The sequence below is a fragment of the Mixophyes fleayi genome, chromosome 1 (genome assembly GCF_038048845.1).
Source record: "Mixophyes fleayi isolate aMixFle1 chromosome 1, aMixFle1.hap1, whole genome shotgun sequence".
Lineage (NCBI taxonomy): Eukaryota > Metazoa > Chordata > Amphibia > Anura > Limnodynastidae > Mixophyes > Mixophyes fleayi.
The window spans coordinates 205,702,871-205,716,122 of NC_134402.1; the positions used below are offsets into that span (position 1 = coordinate 205,702,871).

The window sequence follows — 13,252 nt, forward strand, 5'->3', positions numbered from 1 at the left end:
AGCCCACCCGACCCCTGGCAATCTTACCTTGCTCCGCCGCTCCGCTCGGTCCCGGGCGCCGCCATCTCGGATTCAGGTCTGCATGCGCAGACCCACGGTTTATAAAACCTATGGCTGTCTCCTCATTGGCCAGGCAATTTTGGCTCCAAATACAAAAGGCACTTCCTCCATTCACTCAGTGCCTGTTCCTCAGTTGCCTTTGGGTGCCTAAGACGTGGCTACTCTGTCACTACTCGTCTGCAAAGCTGACATTCCACTCAGGTACCGACTATCTACTCTACTCATCTGCAAGGCTGACACTTTATTCAAGTACCTACTACTATACTCGTCTGCAAAGCTGACCCTCCACTCAGGTACCGACTATCTACTCTACTCGTCTGCAAAGCTGACACTCTATTCAAGTACCTGCTACTAGACTCGTCTGCAAAGCTGACACTCCACTCTGGTACTGACTATCTACTCTACTCGTCTGCAAAGCTGACACTCCACTTAGATACCGACTATTCTACTCTACTCGTCTGCAAAGCTGACACTCTATTCAAGTACCTGCTACTAGACTCGTCTCTAAAGCTGACACTCCATTTAAGTACCTGCTACTCTACTCGTCTGCAAAGCTGACACTCTATTCAAGTACCTGCTACTAGACTCGTCTCTAAAGCTGACACTCCATTTAAGTACCTGCTACTCTACTCGTCTGCAAAGCTGACACTCTATTCAAGTACCTGCTACTCTGCTCGTCTGCAAAGCTGACACTCCACTCGGGTAGCGAATATTCTACTTTACTCGTCTGCAAAGCTGACACTCCATTCAAGTACCTGCTGCTCTACTCGTCTGCAAAGCTGACACTCTATTCAAGTACCTGCTACTCTACTCGTCTGCAAGGCTGACACTCTATTCAAGTACCTGCTACCCTAAAGTAATGGCTAATTATATACATCATTGCATTGATACAATTGCTAAATGGTTCGGACTTTCCTAGCAAGTGTTATTAACACCAGGGAGAATTGGAATTCTTATATAATTACATACATGAAATACATCTCTTAAAACACTGTGACAATAATTTAATGAGGCAGACAAACATTGTCAAAGAAAATATTTCATTATTATTATCCGAAGAACAGATCGCTATGTCATATTAGCTTGGATACAGGACTTGTTCTTGAATCAAAGGTTTTTGATATTTAATATGTTTAGAAGTATTCTATGTGAATTAACATCAAAATTCCCTTGGTAATCAATATATACCGTTTGGGAAGAATATCCATCATTTTTGACACACCACAAGTCATAGACCAATGTATTTATATGTAAAGAAAAGATGGAGGAGGAGGCGCACAATAGTGTAGTACAATAATATAAATGGAATCATACATGAATCCAAAGTGGGACTTTAGCACCAGTGAATAAGGAAACCAGAGACCATAATGCAACACCCAAGTGAGCCAATGGGAGTAAAACAGGGGTATAATAGATAATAGGCCCCTCAGCATATATTATGGGTCACCCAATCCAATTCTGTATAGGTGTATGCGTACCAGAAATAAAAACTTTTTCGCTTATCTGCAGTAATATTCCATACAGCAACACGATCAGGTCACATTCTCTTCATTACCAGACCATATGGCAGAGATCCTCAGAATGACAAAATTGAACAGAGGAACAACGATGTAGTATCTCAAAAATACAATTTATTAAAAAAGGTAGCCACTTACATGTCTAGTAGCAGATATACAGCCTCTACAGACAGGACTACCTTTCAACAAGTTCAAGAGCAACAACACAGCAAATAATCTCAACGCGTTTCGTCTGCAATAGCAGACTTCATCAGGAGAAGTTATAATTAGCCCTCTTATCGGCGTCTGTATAAATAGTGTGCCGCGCCATTTTGCGCGTGCGCACTCGAAACCGGAAATTAGCCTACTGCGCATGCGCATCGGCAGCTGTCCATCATACAGCTGATGCACAATCGCGCATGCGCCGAGACGGCTCATACTCAAAATAACGAGTGTCCATTAACGGACTAAGAGTGATAAGATGTTAAGTTCCTAATATCAGCCCATTATGACGGCATTTGTTTAAATAGTGCACCGTGCCATTCTGCGCGTGTGCACTCCAAAACAAGAATTCACCCACTGCGCATGCGCACCAGCAGCTGTCTTCCTCACAGCCATGTACAGTTGCACATGCGTCAAGGAGGCCTTCACCCGAACAGCAGACGTCCTCCAGCAAACTAGAAACTGCTGTTACATTATAAACAAAGTGTCTAATGCAATGAGACCTATCAATATATATATATAATAGCTGCAATTCCGCCGCTATTGCTAAAACAAATAATAAGAGCATAAAAGGGATTAAAAGACATAAAATATCGCTATAGTTCATATTAAAACTTCAATTATGGAAAACATTGATTATACCACAATAACAATAGCCCAGAGGGGCCAAACATTCTTCATCATCAGTCCAATCTATCAGACTTAAATAGATAACTCCTAAAAAATAAAATAAAATAACAACTAATATGATCCATAATAAGTCAATAAAGGACCTATATTAGTTCTATCAATAGACCCAATAATCATGTTCCACCATAATAAGAGTTAAACATAATTCTAACTACAAGAGGGAGCATAAAAAAGAGCAATCACAAAAAAGAGCAATCACAAAAAGGGGGCAACCTCAAATCCCTCGTTAAGTCCAAGAGGTGATAAAGTATTGAGCCTGTAAATCCAATACATTTCTCGCTGTGCGAGCTTTCTACCTAAGTCACCACCTCTTGGACCTTGAACCACATGTTCTATTTCCAAAAATTTCAAATTCTTTGGATCTGATTGGTGTACCTCTAAGAAATGTTTTGATACAGAATGACTAACAATCTTATTCTTAATATTCCTTACATGCTCCTGGATGCGCAGTTTAAGCAACCTCTTAGTTTTTCCTACGTATCTTAAACCACAGGGGCATTCAAGCATATAGATCACAGATGAGGATATACAATTCATAAGGCTATTGATCATATAACTCCTATTTCCATCTGAGCTAAAGAATTCCTTATTACTAGTACTCATATATCTACATATATTACAATGAGAGCATTTTATACTCCCTTTTAAATTCAAAAAGGTTGAAGTAGTATTCCCCTTATATTTAAGCATACTTGGGGCTATCAAGTCCTTAAGGTTTCGACTCTTTTTGAAAATAATGTCAGGTCTATCAGGTAAGATGTTATTTAGAACGGGGTCTCTTTTGAGAATATTCCAATGTTTCGAAATCACTGATTTGATTCTGTTCTCGCCAGTATTATAACCGGTAATAAAGGAAATTCCCTCTTTATTTTTCCTCTGTTCTTTTTTGTATTGTAACAATGAAGATCTATCAACATTTTCAACCTTATTAAGTGCTCCCTCAAGTAAACTTTTGGGGTATCCTCTCTCCAGGAATCTGTCATGATATACTGCTAGCTGTTCTCTACATGTTACAGAGTCACTACAATTTCTCTTAATGCGGTTATATTGCGAAAACGGAATATTCGTCTTCCATTTTCTTAAATGGCAACTCTTAAAATGAAGATAGCTATTAGCATCAACTTCTTTAAAAAAGTTTTTAGTGATGACCCTATTATCCTGCTGCATTAAAATAAGGTCCAAAAATTCCACCTGGAGAGGGTGGAACTTAGCTGTGAACCTTAAATTAAGCTCATTGTTGTCAAGATCACTTAAAAATTCTTGCAAAGATTCACTACTACCTTCCCAAACCATAATTATGTCGTCTATGTACCTCTTATGGAACTTAATATTCACATTATACTTCTCAGACTGGTAGATCGATCTTTCCTCCCATTTTCCCATAAACAAATTGGCAGAGCTAGGGGCAAAAATAGTCCCTATAGCTGTGCCACAGGTCTGTAGCTAAAACTGATCCAAAAATTTAAAATAATTATGGGTCAAAATAAAATCTATTAAAATACATATAAAATCTTTATGAGCCTCTGTGAGATCATCGTCCCTGTTCAAAAAGTATCTAGAGGCTTCAACACCTTTTTTATGGTCAATAGATGTACACAAAGCCTGGACGTCAATCGTGACCCACAGGTAATTGGAACTCCATACAAAATCCTTGAACAGTTGTAAGACATTCGTAGTGTCTCTTAAATAAGACCGTAATTGTGTAACATATTTCTGTAAGAACAAATCCACATATTGTGAAGCTCGGGAAATAATAGAATCTATTCCAGCCACTATCAGCCTGCCTGGGGGATTCACCAAGCTTTTATGGATTTTTGGCAAAAAATAAAAAATTGGCACAACCGGATAATTCATTATTAAAAACTGATACTCATCTTTCACAATCAAATCATTATGCAATGCTAAGGTAAGTATATCCCTTAGTTCTGAGACAAACACTTCCGTGGGATCTTTACTCAATTTACAGTAGGAGGATGTGTCATTCAATAGACGTAGAGCTTCCCTCACGTAATCCTCTCTATTCATGATCACTAATCCCCCCCCTTTATCCGCTTGCTTAATGACGAGATCACGATTTGACTGTAGTTCCTTTAAGGCTTTGGTTTCTTGTGGTTTGAGGTTGTTAGAACCATACTCATTCCTAAAACCCTGTATATTGGAATCCAAACCACATAAATCCTCAACTACTAAGGTCTGAAACATTTCGATAAAACTACTTTTGGATTCTAAGGGATAATATTTGGAAGGCAATCTAGCAATCAAGGAGGCCTTCAACCGAACAGCAGACGTCCTCCAGCAAACTAGAAACTGCTGTTACATTATAAACAAAGTGTCTAATGCAATGAGACCTATCAATATATATATAATAGCTGCAATTTCGCCGCTATTGCTAAAACAAATAATAAGAGCATAAAAGGGATTAAAAGACATAAAATATCGCTATAGTTCATATTAAAACTTCAATTATGGAAAACATTGATTATACCACAATAACAATAGCCCAGAGGGGCCAAACATTCTTCATCATCAGTCCAATCTATCAGACTTAAATAGTTAACTCCTAAAATAAAATAAAATAACAACTAATATGATCCATAACAAGTCAATAAAGGACCTATATTAGTTCTATCAATAGACCCAATAATCATGTTCCACCATAATAAGAGTTAAACATAATTCTAACTACAAGAGGTAGCATAAAAAAGAGCAATCACAAAAAAGAGCAATCACAAAAAAGAGCAATCACAAAAAGGGGGCAACCTCAAATCCCTCGTTAAGTCCAAGAGGTGATAAAGTATTGAGCGTGTAAATCCAATACATTTCTCGCTGTGCGAGCTTTCTACTTAAGTCACCACCTCTTGGACCTTGAACCACATGTTCTATTGCCACAGTTCTATGTCCCACAGAAAAGGAGAACTTATACTCCAAGATGAGCCTATAATAGGAAACAAATGGAGGGAAACACTTACAGGAACCGTTTCTCTATATTAGATAGGGCAGATAGCGAAATAGAAGATTTTTTGTCCCCGGACCCAGCCGCACGGGAAAGACCAAATCTTCCTCTTCAGGAAAATACCAGGCGAGCCTCCCCATTAAAACGCAGACTTCTAGATGAAGAGGGAAGCGAGGGGGCATTCAAACCTCAGAAAAGAAGGTATGTTTAGATAGAGCTAATCTGAAAACCCAAGGAATTTTCAATCTTTCCTCACATGCACTTTCTAACCCAGAAATATCAATTTTGGGGAAGGGCTTATCGTTTGCTCCTGCAAAAAAGCAGAATAAGTTTGAATTATTTATTGACATTAATAAATTTGTAAGGAAGCTAACGCTAAAAAGGCACTTTGTAAAAAAGGAACAAGCTATTCTTACCAATTATGAAAGCATATCAAAATCAGGATTAAGATTGCCTTCCAAATATTATCCCTTAGAATCCAAAAGTAGTTTTATCGAAATGTTTCAGACCTTAGTAGTTGAGGATCTATGTGGTTTGGATTCCAATATACAGGGTTTTAGGAATGAGTATGGTTCTAACAACCTCAAACCACAAGAAACCAAAGCCTTAAAGGAACTACAGTCAAATCGTGATCTCGTCATTAAGCAAGCGGATAAAGGGGGGGGATTAGTGATCATGAATAGAGAGGATTACGTGAGGGAAGCTCTACGTCTATTGAATGATACATCCTCCTACTGTAAATTGAGTAAAGATCCCACGGAAGTGTTTGTCTCAGAACTAAGGGATATACTTACCTTAGCATTGCATAATGATTTGATTGTGAAAGATGAGTATCAGTTTTTAATAATGAATTATCCGGTTGTGCCAATTTTTTATTTTTTGCCAAAAATCCATAAAAGCTTGGTGAATCCCCCAGGCAGGCTGATAGTGGCTGGAATAGATTCTATTACTTCCCGAGCTTCACAATATGTGGATTTGTTCTTACAGAAATATGTTGCACAATTACGGTCTTATTTAAGAGACACTACGAATGTCTTACAACTGTTCAAGGATTTTGTATGGAGTTCCAATTACCTGTGGGTCACGATTGACGTCCAGGCTTTGTATACATCTATTGACCATAAAAAAGGTGTTGAAGCCTCTAGATATTTTTGAACAGGGACGATGATCTCACAGAGGCTCATAAAGATTTTATATGTATTTTAATAGATTTTATTTTGACCCATAATTATTTTAAATTTTTGGATCAGTTTTATCTACAGACCTGTGGCACAGCTATGGGGACTATTTTTGCCCCTAGCTTTACCAATTTGTTTATGGGAAAATGGGAGGAAAGATCGATCTACCAGTCTGAGAAGTATAATGTGAATATTAAGTTCTATAAGAGGTATATAGACGACATAATTATGGTTTGGGAAGGTAGTAGTGAATCTTTGCAAGAATTTTTAAGTGATCTTGACAACAATGAGCTTAATTTAAGGTTCACAGCTAAGTTCCACCCTCTCCAGGTGGAATTTTTGGACCTTATTTTAATGCAGCAGGATAATAGGGTCATCACTAAAAACTTTTTTAAAGAAGTTGATGCTAATAGCTATCTTCATTTTAAGAGTTGCCATTTAAGAAAATGGAAGACGAATATTCCGTTTTCGCAATATAACCGCATTAAGAGAAATTGTAGTGACTCTCTAACATGTAGAGAACAGCTAGCAGTATATCATGACAGATTCCTGGAGAGAGGATACCCCAAAAGTTTACTTGAGGGAGCACTTAATAAGGTTGAAAATGTTGATAGATCTTCATTGTTACAATACAAAAAAGAACAGAGGAAAAATAAAGAGGGAATTTCCTTTATTACCGGTTATAATACTGGCGAGAACAGAATCAAATCAGTGATTTTGAAACATTGGAATATTCTCAAAAGAGACCCCGTTCTAAATAACATCCTACCTGATAGACCTGACATTATTTTCAAAAAGAGTCGAAACCTTAAGGACTTGATAGCCCCAAGTATGCTTAAAGATAAGGGGAATACTACTTCAACCTTTTTGAATTTAAAAGGGAGTATAAAATGCTCTCATTGTAATATATGTAGATATATGAGTACTAGTAATAAGGAATTCTTTAGCTCAGATGGAAATAGGAGTTATATGATCAATAGCCTTATGAATTGTATATCCTCGTCTGTGATCTATATGCTTGAATGCCCCTGTGGTTTAAATTACGTAGGAAAAACTAAGAGGTTGCTTAAACTGCGCATCCAGGAGCATGTAAGGAATATTAAGAATAAGATTGTTAGTCATTCTGTATCAAAACATTTCTTAGAGGTACACCAATCAGATCCAAAGAATTTGAAATTTTTGGCAATAGAACATGTGGTTCAAGGTCCAAGAGGTGGTGACTTAGGTAGAAAGCTCGCACAGCGAGAAATGTATTGGATTTACACGCTCAATACTTTATCACCTCTTGGACTTAACGAGGGATTTGAGGTTGCCCCCTTTTTGTGATTGCTCTTTTTTGTGATTGCTCTTTTTTATGCTCCCTCTTGTAGTTAGAATTATGTTTAACTCTTATTATGGTGGAACATGATTATTGGGTCTATTGATAGAACTAATATAGGTCCTTTATTGACTTATTATGGATCATATTAGTTGTTATTTTATTTTATTTTAGGAGTTATCTATTTAAGTCTGATAGATTGGACTGATGATGAAGAATGTTTGGCCCCTCTGGGCTATTGTTATTGTGGTATAATCAATGTTTTCCATAATTGAAGTTTTAATATGAACTATAGCGATATTTTATGTCTTTTAATCCCTTTTATGCTCTTATTATTTGTTTTAGCAATAGCGGCGGAATTGCAGCTATTATATATATATATTGATAGGTCTCATTGCATTAGACACTTTGTTTATAATGTAACAGCAGTTTCTAGTTTGCTGGAGGACGTCTGCTGTTCGGGTGAAGGCCTCCTTGACGCATGCGCAACTGTACATGACTGTGAGGAAGACAGCTGCTGGTGCGCATGCGCAGTGGGTGAATTCTTGTTTTGGAGTGCACACGCGCAGAATGGCATGGTGCACTATTTAAACAAATGCCGTCATAATGGGCTGATATTAGGAACTTAACATCTTATCACTCTTAGTCCGTTAATGGACACTCGTTATTTTGAGTATGAGCCATCTCGGCGCATGCGCGATTGTGCATCAGCTGTATGATGGACAGCTGCCGATGCGCATGCGCAGTAGGCTAATTTCCGGTTTCGAGTGCGCACGCGCAAAATGGTGCGGTGCACTATTTATACAGACGCCGATAAGAGGGCTAATTATAACTTCTCCTGATGAAGTCTGCTATTGCAGACGAAACGCGTTGAGATTATTTGCTGTGTTGTTGCTCTTGAACTTGTTGAAAGGTGGTCCTGTCTGTAGAGGCTGTATATCTGCTACTAGACATGTAAGTGGCTACCTTTTTTAATAAATTTTATTTTTGAGATACTACATCGTTGTTCCTCTATTCAATTTTGTCATTCTGAGGATCTCTGCCATATGGTCTGGTAATGAAGAGAATGTGACCTGATCGTGTTGCTGTATGGAATATTACTGCAGATAAGCGAAAAAGTTTTTATTTCTGGTACGCATACACCTATACAGATTTGGATTGGGTTACCCATAATATATGCTGAGGGGCCTATTATCTATTATACCCCTGTTTTACTCCCATTGGCTCACTTGGGTGTTGCATTATGGTCTCTGGTTTCCTTATTCACTGGTGCTAAAGTCCCACTTTGGATTCATGTATGATTCCATTTATATTATTGTACTACACTATTGTGCGCCTCCTCCTCCATCTTTTCTTTACAGGTATTTCCATGCTACACCGCTTGGCGTGAGGAGGATTGGCGGCCACCTGTACATGGGGAGTGTACATTTGAGAAGCATATAGACTTTTATGTTGGACTATAATTTGCATACTGATTTATGCTATAAGCGCCATATTTATATCTTGTATTGTGATATCAATGTATTTATATATTTACCTTTGTATGCAATTTAGTGGTAATGGTTTATCAGTGCACTGATATTGAAGTATTATACTGTTGTTTATTTGTTGTTTGTTTTTAGTTTAATAAATTTCTAGTTTTCATTCACGTGGATTCATTTATACTGGGTGTAGCACGGAGTCTCAGCGCTGATTTTCAATCTACCTGCTACCCTACTCGTCTGCAAAGCTGACACTCTATTCAAATACCTGCTATCCTACCTGCTGGTCTCCTGACTTCCCAAGAGGGTCTCGCTCAGTACTCTGACAGGGGCCGCAACCTGCGAGCAGCTAAGACCATACTGCTTTGTGGCAGATCCTGGTGAACACCGTCTGCTCGTTAGATTCCGCGCCCTGTTGGTGTAGCGCTAAACTGTGCAGACCCTAGGACTCGCATCGTAAAGACCTGCTATCGCCTGAGACCGTGACACTACCACTACAGTCTGGCACAGACAACATACAGGGTACAATGAAAATACCTCATCAGTATCCTTGTTACTTTCAGGTACTGCTGTCTAGCAGCCCAAGCTTCTCCTCTCTCTCCTTTAAGACTACCAGCAAATGTAGTAGCCCTAAGTCACTGTCGCTCCGCTTTCGGTGGACACACAGCTCCCCAAGACCTGGAAAGGTATTTCAGGCCAACGGCAGTATTCCAGGGACCGATTGTCCCTTTCCTGTCAGGGGCAGAGATTAATATAACTCAACGCCAGCCTGACCTCAGCTATCACTTTGTAATGAATGCCAATTTGATGTCCTCTCTAAGTGTCTTTTAAGCCCAGAAATGACCTCATCAGCAATTCCAGGACCGGCCTGATTGGTCCTTTTTGTGTGTTTACCTTCTTACAGGTAAACATACAGACCATGAGATAGCAGATGAATCACTCCTGGGGGTAAATGTATCAAGGTGCGATTTTGCAAAATCAGCGATTTTCTAGGGAGAGTTGAAACTCGCAGATGTATGAAGCAGAGATTTCATGCAAAATCGCCAGAGTTGTGCTTCTGTCAAAATTACTATTTCCAAAATCGCCAGAGATCAAACTCCCGACTGTTTGCCACTGCAGCTATACAAGTCTCAAATGTATAAAGCTGCGAGTAAGCAAACTCAGGAGAGTTTGCTTTCAAACACGCCAGATACAACACACTGCATTCTAGCAGCATGTTGTATAAACACATTACTGTTAAACTGCCTGTCAGTGTAAAATTTGTAAAAAATAGATAAAAGTCCCCCAAAAAAAAAGCGTGGGGTCCCCACTCTATTCATGCTTCACCCTAGTGCTGCCTGACTACTGCTGGATGAAAATCGGGGAAAAATTTTGCGTGGGGTCCCCCCGATTTTCACTTAACCAGCACTAGGCAAACCAGCCGGAGTTGAAGACACTTTAGCAGGGGGGACACGCAGCAGGGGTCCCCCTGCCATAGTGACTAACCAATGCCAGACTGTTCAGCGCTGGCATGGATTCCCTAGGGAGTGGGGTCTGCCGAAAAAAATGAGCAGGCCCCCCACTAGAGACATCCAGCCCAGTGCTGATAGCACTAGGGCTCTTCCTACACCCCTAGGCGGTGGGTGTAGGGTAATAACGGCAAAAAAGGTGTAAAAAACAAACAGACGCCATTTTGTTTTGTGGAACTACAAGTTCCAGTCAGCCAGTTTGCCCAAAATATTGTGGCCATGCTGCTGCTTGTATAGCTTATATAGCTACAAGCACCAGCATACCCACGGCAGCCAGGGCATGTTGGCACTTGGAGAACCACAAGTGCCAACAAGCCCTGACATCCATGGCTGGCTGGGACCTGTAGTTCCACAAAAGAAAATCTTTAAAAAACCACCACACCCTCGTAAAAACCACTAACATTTAAAATTTAAAAAAAAAATAAAAAACCCACAAAAAACACAGTAAGCACCCTCATTTACACCATATATTTGTATTAAAAATAATAAATTCCCTTATACTCACCAATGAAGTTTTCTTTCTTTTGTCAGCAGCTTTCAATCCAAAAATGGCTGTCACAAATGTCCCAAATTTGTAATACCAACAGTTCGGCTTGCCCCAGTCCCCAAGTTATTTATACTTCCAAATGTCCAGGCTTGACCAAGTCCAAAAACAATTTGTAGATCCAAAAGTCCTGGCTTGCCCCAGTCCCCAAGTTATTTATACTTCCAAATGTCCTGGCTGGTAATCTCTTCAATTCTTCGCCCAGTGGGGGCCCATTGTTGATAAAAGTCTTCATATCTTCGCCCAGGAGGGGCCCATATTTGTACATCCCACAAAACTTTGATCTTGATTGAAGAAAAAAAAATGACAGGAGCCGCCGCAAACAGCTCCTAGCAAGCTAGGAACACCGCTACGTAATGAGTGTTGCTCATGTGCTATGTCTATTTACAGTGTTAGGTCATTTTCCCACGCTAGTGGGGAAATCACCTAATACTCTAAATAGAACAAGCACATGAGCTACGCTCATTGTGCAGCGGAGGTCCTAGCTATTAGGAACTTCGCTACGCAAGGAACTTTAGTTCATTGCATTAGGTTTATTTAGAGTATTAGGTGATTTCCCCACTAGCTTGGGAAAATGACCTAATACTGTAAATAGACATAGCACATGAGCAACGCTCATTGCTGTCAGGCGCCGTCTCCGCACTGACACTTGGTGCAGGAGACGGACGCTTGCACCTTCTCAGCAACCACGTCCTGTTGCCTAGCAGCGGGACGCTATCTCTGCTCACCTGTCTGCAGCCAGCATGTCTTACCGCCAAAATCTCCCTAACCCAATCAGGATGCACCTTAGGGTATATAAAGCAGCCTCTGACACATGTCTAGTGCCAGAGTATTTGGTCTTCAGCCTTGCTCCAGCGTTTGTTTCTGTGTTGCTGTTATTTGGATTCTGACCCCGGCTTGTTCCTTCCTGACTTCTCCTTTGGTTCCTGATTCTGGCTTAGAGTGATATTTGGTATTGACTCGGCTTCCCGACCATTCTCCTGCTTCTGATTTGGCTTTATCCATTCCTCTGCTTTTGACCCGGCTTGCTGACTACTCTTCCATCCTGCCTCCTGGTGGGCTGTCACACCGCTGCCTCAATTGCTACCTCGCCAGCTGACTGATACTGAGGGCCGCGACCTGCACGTCGCTTGCAGCGAAGTCCAGACCTCCTTGCGGGGGTTCCTGGTGAAAACCAGGGGAGTGTTAGACTCTGCGCCTCAGTACTCAGTAGCGTCAACTGCTGGCAGGTATCATCATTTCCACCCAGTGATTCTGACAATTGCGTAGCGGAGTGCCTAGCTTGCTAGGAGTTGTTTGCGGCGACTTCTGCCATTCTTTTTTCTTCAATCAAGATCAAAGTTTCGTGGGATGTACAAATATGGGCCCCTCCTGGGCGAAGATATGAAGACTTCTATCAACAATGGGCCCCCCTGGGCAAAGAATTGAAGAGATTAGAAAGAAAACTTCATCGGTGAGTATCAGGGAATTTATTATTTTTAATACAAAAATATGGTGTAAATGAGGGTGCTTACTGTATTTATTGTGGGTTTTTTATTTTTATTAAATGCTAGTGGTGTTTACAAGGGTGTGGTGGTTTTTAAAGATTTTCTTTTGTGGAACTACAGGTCCCAGCCAGCCATGGATGTCAGGGCGTGTTGGCACTTGTGGTTCACCAAGTGCCAACATGCCTTGGATGCCCTGGGTATGCTGGTGTTTGTAGTTATACAAGCAGCAGCATGGCCACAATATTTTGGGCAGCCTGGATGGCTGGGACTTGTAGTTCCACAAAACAAAACGGCATCTGTTTGTTTTTTTTACAC

General features: G+C 40.2%; 1 protein-coding gene across 8 annotated transcripts in view; it reads left to right on the forward strand.

Moving 5' to 3' along the window:
• The window catches only part of MATK (megakaryocyte-associated tyrosine kinase), a 308,995-nt gene that overhangs the window by 241,807 nt on the left and 53,936 nt on the right, over positions 1-13,252 (forward strand). The gene's annotated exons all lie outside the window — the stretch shown is intronic.